The sequence below is a fragment of the Cervus canadensis genome, chromosome 2 (genome assembly GCF_019320065.1).
Source record: "Cervus canadensis isolate Bull #8, Minnesota chromosome 2, ASM1932006v1, whole genome shotgun sequence".
Classification (NCBI taxonomy): domain Eukaryota; kingdom Metazoa; phylum Chordata; class Mammalia; order Artiodactyla; family Cervidae; genus Cervus; species Cervus canadensis.
This window is the reverse complement of record NC_057387.1, coordinates 9,762,835-9,772,730: the sequence shown is the minus strand read 5'-3', so window position 1 is coordinate 9,772,730 and position 9,896 is coordinate 9,762,835.

Sequence of the window (9,896 nt, the reverse complement as noted above, 5' to 3'; positions counted from 1 at the left end):
TCTTATTGCAGTGTCGAGAACTTCCATTACAATGTTGAATAAGATTAGTGAGAGCAGACATCCTTGCCTTGACCCTGATTTTATGGAGGAAGTATTCAGTCTTTTACCACTAAATGTACTGTTATTGATGTTTTTTATACTGTCTTTATCACATTGAGATAATTCCCTTCAATTCTTAACTTGCTAAGAATTTTTGTTATGAATGAATGCTGGGTTTTGTCAAATGTTTCTCCCTGTCAGGTTGATATAATTACATAATTTTTCATAGGATTGGCATATTTATTTTAAAAAGAGGAACTGGGAAGTAATCTAAGTGATTATATAACAACAGGAGCTTCTTAGTTGAAAGATCCTTGTTAGAAAAGAGAGCATCAAGAACTCAGCAGCTACCATCACCTATTCTTCCATTGTCAGTTCTTTGCCTGATTACTGAAAGGGGAAAGAAAATTAGCCTTTGGGGTCATGTCAGCTAGCATTTCCTGACAAGTTTTGTCAGTTCTACTTAGAAGGCAAATTTATCCGTTTACTTCTATCTCCACTGAAACTGCTCTTATCCAGAAATAGTCTTCTCTCACTGTCTACTCTCCTTGTTTATCCTTATTCTTTTACAGGTATTCTTTACATAACAGCCAAAGATATCTTTTAAAGATGAAAATCAGATCATGCTCTTTTCCTAATTAAGAACACCCAATGGATTCCCAGTGTACTTGGAATAGAATTTACTCTCCTCATGATGACCTACAGGCCTTACCTATCCTTATCACTCCATGATAAGTGACTCTTATGTCTAACCTCTTACCTACTAGTCCAGTAACTATTAACATAGGTTTATTCCCACTTGGGAAATTTATACTTGCTATTCCTTCAGTCCAGACTACTCTCTTTCTCCAGAATCCCATTCATTCATTTATGCTTGTTCATTTTCTATTATTCAAGCCTTAACTGAAATGAGAAGTAATCCTTAAGGATTCCTTCCCTGACCACTTCATCTATAGAAATGCTCCCCATTGTCATTCTCCACTAGGTGTTTTATGATTTTTATAGCACTTACCACTAGCTGAAACAAAATAATAAGATTGAAAATAAGGGAGGGAAAACTGTAAATCAGACAAAATACTTAATAGAAGAGAACAAAAAGCACTAATAAAAACAAACAGTGAATGAAACAAAATTCCTGCTGTCATAGAACTTATTTTCAAATAGGAACATAGATTATTTTAAAAAATATACAAAAGTGAAAGTGAAAGTTGCTCAGTTGTGTCCAACTCTTTGTGACCCCATTGACTATACAGTCCTTGAAATTCTCCTGGCCAGAATACTGGAGTGGGTAGCCATTCCCTTCTCTTTTATACTTATAAAAAATATACAAGTAATGTATAATGTTATTTTGGGGAGTGTAATGTTTGAAGAAAAATCAAAAGGAAAGAGGGCACCAAGACAGTCATTCCTGGCAGCAGGAAACAGTAGTTTATTTAGGTCGGGTGGTCAGGAAAGGTGATGTGTAAGCAGAAGAATGAATGAAGAAGTGAGTCAACCTTACAGAGTCTGACAGACGAGTGCTCCAGGCTAAGGTAAGGTGTAGGGGTGTAGGGGAAGGTCCTGAAAAGGGGTTAAACTTGGCATGTGTGAGGAATGAAATACAGGCCAGTGAGGTTGAGAGGAATGGCCAAGGCAATTAAGGGGAATATTGAAACTGGTCTTATAAGCTATGGTAAGGACTTTGAATTTTATTCTAAGAGGGGTGACAAATCATTGTAGAGACACCTGATTTGATTTAGACATTAAAATCTTTACTCTGACTGCTACTGTGATTAACACCCAGACCAAAGGAGAAGCAGGGGGAGACCAGTCAGGACTTTGCTTGCTGTGATCCAACTTAGGAGTGATAACAGGAACAAAGTGTACCTTTGAGGGAAGAGTTTATCAGTTCAGTTGGGGACATGGCCTATTGGAGATGCCAAGAAAATATTCAAGAAAAGAAAATGGGATATACATTTGGAGTTTTGGAAAGAAGAATGGACTGGAGACTTAAATTTGGAAATTGTTTAAAGCCAGAAGAGGAAGTGATCATTAGGGTGTAACTGAACAGTGAAGTGGTTTGCGGCTGAAACTTGAGGTAATTTAACATTATGAGATTGAGGAGAAAAGAGAAACGACACTGGAAGTCAAAAAAAGGGGGGAGGGATATGAAAACTAAAAGAGGTTATGTCCTGGAAACCACATGAAAAACAGTTTGTTAAGTAAGACAAATTAGTCAGTTGGGCCCAATGCTGCCAGTATGCCAAGTACGATGTGTTAGCATTGACTGTTAGATCAGGTGTTCAGTCTCAATGAAAAAATTCTGTATGAGGAGAGGGATGGTGATAAAAGATGGTTTAATGTGAATTCAAGAGAAAAAAGGAGAGAAATTTAAGACAATGTAATTCCTTCAAAGAGTTTTGATGTTAAAGGGAGCAAATAAATGAGCCTCTAGCTGGGGAAGGATGTGGGATCACAAGAAGGTTGTTTTTATTTGATTTTATGCTTGTTTTTTGGGATGAGGAAAATTACAAACAAGTTTGTAAATGAAGGTGATCTAATGCAAATTTGATGATTCAAAAGACATAAGGGAGAACCGCTAAAGCAAAGCTCTAAGTAGGAAGGGGATTGGAGTGCAGTGCATGAGTGTATGGATGGGCTTGTTAGCGTGTATGGAGCTCACCCCACGTGAGAACACACGGGCGTGGTGCTGAGCACAGAGGCACACGGTCGGGCCGAGGTGTTGGTGGGAGTATATGGAAGATCTCTCTTAACTGCTTTTGTTGTTCTTAAAAGAAGCAAAACATAAAGTCACGTGCTTTAAAAAAGATAAGCAAGAGTCTTTGGAAGTTAGAGAATAAAAAAGAATGTGTGAAAAGATGGCGAGAGAAAGAATGGTAGACAGAAACACAGTGCTTTCCCCATAACATCAATACCCCACTTAGTGTAAAATGTCATGACTTTGAAGTAAAACTAGCTATCATAGGAACGTATTTTTCACTAGTGAAGTTCAGCTGCATGAGTACTCTGCATAACAGGAAAATTTGACTTAACCAAGGTTGGTATCATGCCAGATAAGATTGGGGCGTGTGAATTAAAGGTGAATGCAACTAAATGATAATCTGTGGATTTTAACAGGGTATGGAGGACAGAAGGGTGCAGTAGCATGGAACCCTGAAAATGATAGAAATAAGCATAGATATAAAATGCAAGACTTTTAAATTGAGGAACTTTTTTAAGGTACAAGTGAGAATGAACTGAAAAGATAAGCAATAAAAATAATAGCTCTTTAGAAAATATAATGGAATAAGGTATTCCATTCCTAAATGAAACAAAACAGATCAAATGGATGGAAATAGAAAATACTCATTTCCTATGCAAAGAATATTCTAAATCCCAATGCTGTATGCTAAGTTGCTTCAGTCGTCTCTGACTCTACGCTGCTCTATGGACTTATTACCTGTTGGTCTCCTCTGTCCATGGGATTCTCCAGGCAAAAAAACTGGAGAGGGTTGTCGTACCCTCCTCCAGGGGATCTTTCCAGCCCAGGAACTGAACCTGCATCTCTTACCATCTCTTACATCTCCTGCATTGGCAGACAGCTTTTTTTTTTTACCACGAGGGCCACCTTGGAAGCCTCTAAAACCCTACTGAAACACATAAAAGAAAACAAACATTTCCTTTTCCTTTTAAAATGAGGAACGCGTTCCTCAGTGTTCCTTTACAACATTAAGACTTTGGTTTTAGTGCTGTAAAGACTAAAGATGTTTGTTCTTAAATTTCTATGAATTCAATGAGAAATCCATAAAAACACCATTAATTGTTAAATGTGAGAATAAAGGGAGATTCTAAAGAATAATCAAGGGGTGAGGGGGGCAGATTTAGCATATAGTAATAATATATTGTAGTAATGATATGAGATTATTCGTCAATATATGGTGTTGAGACAATGGCTAGTTACACATAATAGTAAAAAGTATATCCAATTTGATTTTAAGAAGTACATTTTACTTTGTTCATTACAACCAATTAGATTCCAGATGTATACTGAAATATAAGAAGTATAGAAGAAAACTTAAAAAAAAATCTTGGAGTTAGAAAGGCCTTGATAGACAAGTAAATAAAATACTAAAAAAATTTCAAACTCATAAACTCAGTAATAATGATAAACAGAAGAAAAATTTTGCAACATGTATAATAAAAGGCATAGTTCCTTATAATAGAACTCTTGTAAGGAGATGATGACACAGTATGAAAAATGAGCAAGATATGTAAATGGACGCTCTTGTCTCCTTCTTTCCTCAATCTCTCCCAGCGTCAAGGAAATGAGGGTGCCAGAGGATGAGATGGCTGGATGGTATTACTGATGCAATGGGCATGAACTTGGGAAAATCCTGGAGATGGTGAGGGACAGGGAGGCCTGGAGTGCTGCAGTCCATGGGGTCACAAACAGACTCAGTTGAGCGACTGAAATGGACATTCACAGCAAATGAAGTGCAAATGATTATTAAGTATATGAAAAGATACTTAGCCTCACTCATAACTGTAGAAGTAAAATTTCAAAGAAAAAATTTACCTATCAACTTGCCAAAAATGGAAAAAATTAGTCTGTGCTCATGGTGATGGTGATGAATTTTTAACTAGATTCATTGTGATCATTCGGATAGCTTACGGTGAACGTGTCAGATTCGTGATCTCTGAAGAAGAATTAGCTTTGGGACCAGGGACCAGGCTCGATCACTCAAGAGTTTTATTGTAGCAGAGTTTTATTACAGTGAAAAAGGAACAGAGAAAGCTTCTGACATAGACATCAGGAGGGGGATGGAGAGTGCCCCCCTTGCTAGTTTCAGCAAGCTGTTTTATGTCTGTTAGAAAGCTTTTCATCAGATAGGAGAGACGCCTCAAGGCTGACGGAGGTTCACCAGGCCCCTGTCCCACAACACGCAGTTTTGAGATAGGATGGCACGAAGTGTGTCCTCCCCCAGCCATAAAGCAATTGATATGAATACTGGTTTGTTGAGCTATTATCAGCCTAAGGTTTGAGAAAAGAAAGAACGCTAGTCTTAGGTGGAACCATTTTGGAGAAAGGCAAATTCCAAAGCAAATACATAGTTTCATTCAGTTCAGTTCAGTTCAGTCGCTCAGTCGTGTCCGACTCTTTGCGACCCCATGAATCGCAGCACACCAGGCCTCCCTGTCCATCACCAACTCCCGGAGTTTACTCAAACTCATGTCCATTGAGTGGGTGTTGCCATCTCATCCTCTGTCGTCCCCTTCTCCTCCTGCCCCCAATCCCTGCCAGCATCAGGCTCTTTTCCAACGAGTCAACTCTCCGCATCAGGTGGCCAAAGTACTGGAGTTTCAGCTTCAGCATCAGTCTTTCCAATGAACACCCAGGACTGATCTCCTTTAGGATGGACTGGTTGGATCTCCTTGCAGTCCTAGGGACTCTCAAGAGTCTTCTCCAACACCACAGTTCAAAAACATCAATTTTTCGGCGCTCAGCTTTCTTCACAGTCCAACTCTCACATGCATACTATAGCTTAAAAAAAAAAACAAACACATTTCCATAAGAAAAACCCATTGGTTAGCTCAAAGTTTGAGAAAAGTTAAATTCAGGTGGAATCACATGTCGGTCGTCATGGCAACACAGAATTTTAAGAGAAACTTGCATCCTATTTCCTCCATTTGGAGACCCCTGGCCTTCCTGCCTGTTACCCTCTCAATTTCATAATATATACAAATACCAAATTGACAAATTGTACACCTGAAACAAGTATAAAGTTATATATTGATTATATCTCAATTAAAAAGAAAACTAAGATCATGGCATCCAGTCCCAGTCCCATTACTTCCTGGCAAATAGATGGGGAAACAGTGGAAATAGTGACAAATTTTATTTTCTTGGGCTCCAAAATCACTGTGGATGGTGACTGGAGCCATGAAATTAAAAGATGCTCCTTGGAAGAAAAATTATGACAAACCTAGACAGCATATTAAAAAGCAAAGACATCACTTTGCTGACAAAGGTTCATATAGTCAAATCTATATTTTTTTCCAGTAGTCATGTTTGGATATGAGAGTTGAACCATAAAAAAGGCTGAGCACTAAAGAATTGATACTTTGGAATTGTGGCACTGGAGAAGACCCTTGAGAGTCCCTTGGACAGCAAGGAGATCAAACCAGTCAATCCTAAAGGAAATCAACCCTGAATATTCATTGGAAGGACTGATGTTAAAGCTGAAGCTCCAGTACTTCAGCCATCTGATGGGAAGAGTCAGCTCATTGGAAAAGACCCTGATGCCTGGAGAGATTGAGAGCAGGAGAATGAGAGGGTGACAGAGGATGAGATGGCTGGATGGCATCGCCAACTCCATGGACATGAGTTTGAGCAAACTCCAGGAGATAGTGAGGGACAGGGAAGCCTGGTGTGCTTTAGTCAATGGGGTTGCAAAGAGTTGGGCATGACTTAGTGACTGAACAACAACATCATCAAAACTAAAACTGCTCAAAGAATAATGGAGACATGTCAAAAGAACAAAGGAGGCAGACAAATGCAGTACAGTTCCTGTTTGCCAATTCCATGATGATTTGAACATCAACATAAATAATGTCAGTAGTATGTTACATTGTCTCATAGTATCTATATTATCTAAATAGTGTCTCTTTCTTACAGAATATCAGTCTAGAGGAGGAATGATGGAATTAGGAAATCATCAATGGACTCTAAAACTAGAGGGTGAAAGTTTGGTGAGGAATAGGATATTAATTTCAATATATCACTCTATAAATTATAAATATAAAAAGGTAAAATAATAATTTTACAATGGAGAAACCTGGTGGACACTATCTTAAATTAGCTTCACTAATATTAGGATAAATTGACATCACGTGGTTCCTGGTATGGTGTATTAGGAATGAACATCACTAGTGATATTCTTGTTAAAAACTCAAAATTTAAATCTAGATATGAAGGAAATTAAATAAAAGTAAGTACAAAGAAGGGGAAGAAGTGAAACAGAATTGAATATGAGTGCAGGGAAAAATGACTCACTCTTTAGATGAACACTGAAAACTGAGAGACATTCTATAAAATATCTGGCATATAGCTTTCAAAAGTACTAAGGTCTACGAAAGACAAAGAAAAGTAAAGTACTGTTTTAGATCAAAAGGCACTAGAGAAACAGATGCAAAGGATAATCTTGGAATGGATCTTCAACTGCAAAACAATTTAACTATAAAGGACATTATGAGATAACAAGGTAACTGAAATATGATTTCCAAATTATACAATAGTATTGCATTTGATATTAATATATGTGTATAGGTCTCTGTATAGATATATAATATACACTGATTTTTAATAATTATATTATTACAATGATTACATAGAAGAATGCGCTTCTTCTTGGGGAATACACACTAAAATATTTAGGATTAAAATGATACAATGGCTTAAGCTTACTCTCAAGTGATTTGGAAAAAAATTATATGGATAGGTGAAAGAGAGAGAGAGTGATACAGTGATACAGTGAATGGGACAAAATGTGAAAAGTTGGGATATCTGGACAAAAGACATTTAGGAGTTTTGGCAGTACTATAACTTTTCTGTAAGTTTGAAATTGTATCTTTAAAAAGTTTTGAGAAGCTTAAAAAAACACATGAAAAAGTTATTAAAATATCTTTAAAGATATTTGTGCAGGAAAGGGTCAAGTCAGCAGGCCTGGGCTGCTCAAACCCTGCGCATTCCCAAGAAAAGCTTGTATTTAGGACTGGCCGTTGGCCAACTCTTGGGAGATGTGCTCTTATCTCTTGAATTATTCTGCTTGATAAATATTTTAGCAAGTCAAAGGCCTTGAACCAAATGATATCTGTTTGATCAGATCATTTATGCTAACAATGTGTTTTACGGTGAACACCTGTTTTTGCTCTGAAGGGCTGGCATCAGTACCTGAGGTCCATAGAGCAGTTATTACATGCCTAACGTGACTGACTCCTAATAAAAAAACCTGACATCAAGGCTCAGGTGAGTTCTCCTGCTGACAACACTCTGCACCTATGGACACTCTGCCCTGTTGCTGGGAAAACCCCTCATGCCCACATGCTTCTCCTAGGGGAGGACACTTGGAAGTTTTAGGTTTCTCCTGGACTTTGCCCTCATGGACCTTTTCCCTTTGTTAATTTTCATCTGAACCCTTTTGCTGTAATAAACTAGAACCATGAGTGTAACAGTTTTTCTGTGCCCTGTGAATCATTCTAAGAGTATCATCTAGCTCAAGGGTGATCCTGAAGACCCCCAACAAAAATTAAAGACACTTAAATAAGTGGAAAGAGAGCCTATACCAGTACATCCCTAATGATTTTTAAATTTAATGCGATTCCAAAAATGTGATCTAAAATAAAATTTGTATGAAAAAGCAAAGCTACAACTACATAAAAATAAGAGGGGTTGATCTCCCTGAAAACTAAGATTTATTATAACTTTATAGTTGTTAAGATAGTGTAATTTGGGAACAGAGAATTAAACTGACCAATGGAGCATAATAGAGTGGCTAAACTGATTAATGCTTTAAATGAATTATGATATTTAAAAGATAAAATTGTAGATCAGAGAGAAAAGGAAGGATGCTTCAAACAAAGTTGATAGAACAATTGATTGTCCAGTTTAAAAAAAAAGAGTTTGGATGTTTATCTCACCTCATATATAAAAATCAATTCCAGTTGGATTTGAATATGGTTAGTATATTAACAGGCTTAGATGAAAAAAAAAAAAAAGATTATTCTGACACTGAGGTAGAAATTTCTTTTTTCCAGGGAAATGTGGAAGTGCTAACAAAAAGAGACAAGAATTAAATTTGACTCCATTAAAATAATTTTTGTTCAATAAAAGGCACCATAAAAAATGAAAAGACAAATCACAAAATGGTAGCAAATATTTGCATAACACATTAAGGACAAGAGTTTGGTGTCCGGAGTACATATAAAGCTGCTACCAGTTGAATAAGAAAAATACACACAAGCCAGTCGAAAAGTGGTCAAAGGCACGAACTAATGTTTTGCAGAAGACAAAACAGACATAACCAACAAACGTTGTAAGCTCTTCAATCTCTTGTTGTTCAGGAAAATGTAAATTAAAACCAAAACTATGTCACACCCACTAGTTTGACAGAAATTAACAAGTCTAATAACAAGTGCTTAGAAGGATGTAGATCAACTGAAACTTTCTTATTCTTTGCTTGCCATAGTGTACAACCATTACAAAATTCCATTTAGCATTATTTTGTAAAGTAGAAACATTTTATATCCCATGAGCTAGTAATTCATCTAAAAGATATAAACCTTAGAGGAACTTTTGCACACTTGTCCAATAAAGTGTGTATTAAAGTATTTGAAGCATTATAATTTATAAAAACAAAAATCTGGAAACAATTCCATTATACCCATTCTAGTAGGATGGATAACAAACATTGTGGTCTATTCACATGATGGAATAGTATAAGATGGTTAAATTAATAAACTGCAGCTCTATTCTGGATCTTAGAAAAAGGACAGTGAATTTTTTAAAAAGCAAGTCTCAGAAAACTATACACAGTATATCATTTTTATAAAGCTCAAAAACAGAGAACTAAAAAATGTATTGTTTAAACACATATAGATATATAATAAAGATATAAAATAAATGAGACAGAAATAACCATAAAAACCAGGATAGTAGTAATTGTTGGGGGTGAGAGTGGGGATGGGGGATGAAGTACAAAGAGATAAGGAAGGAAAAATGAGAAATATCTGAGTGGAGTTCTTGAGTAGTGTGTTTTCAAATGTATATTTTATTGTTATGCATCTCAACTTACATATTTTAAACATAGTGTTTTGTAAGT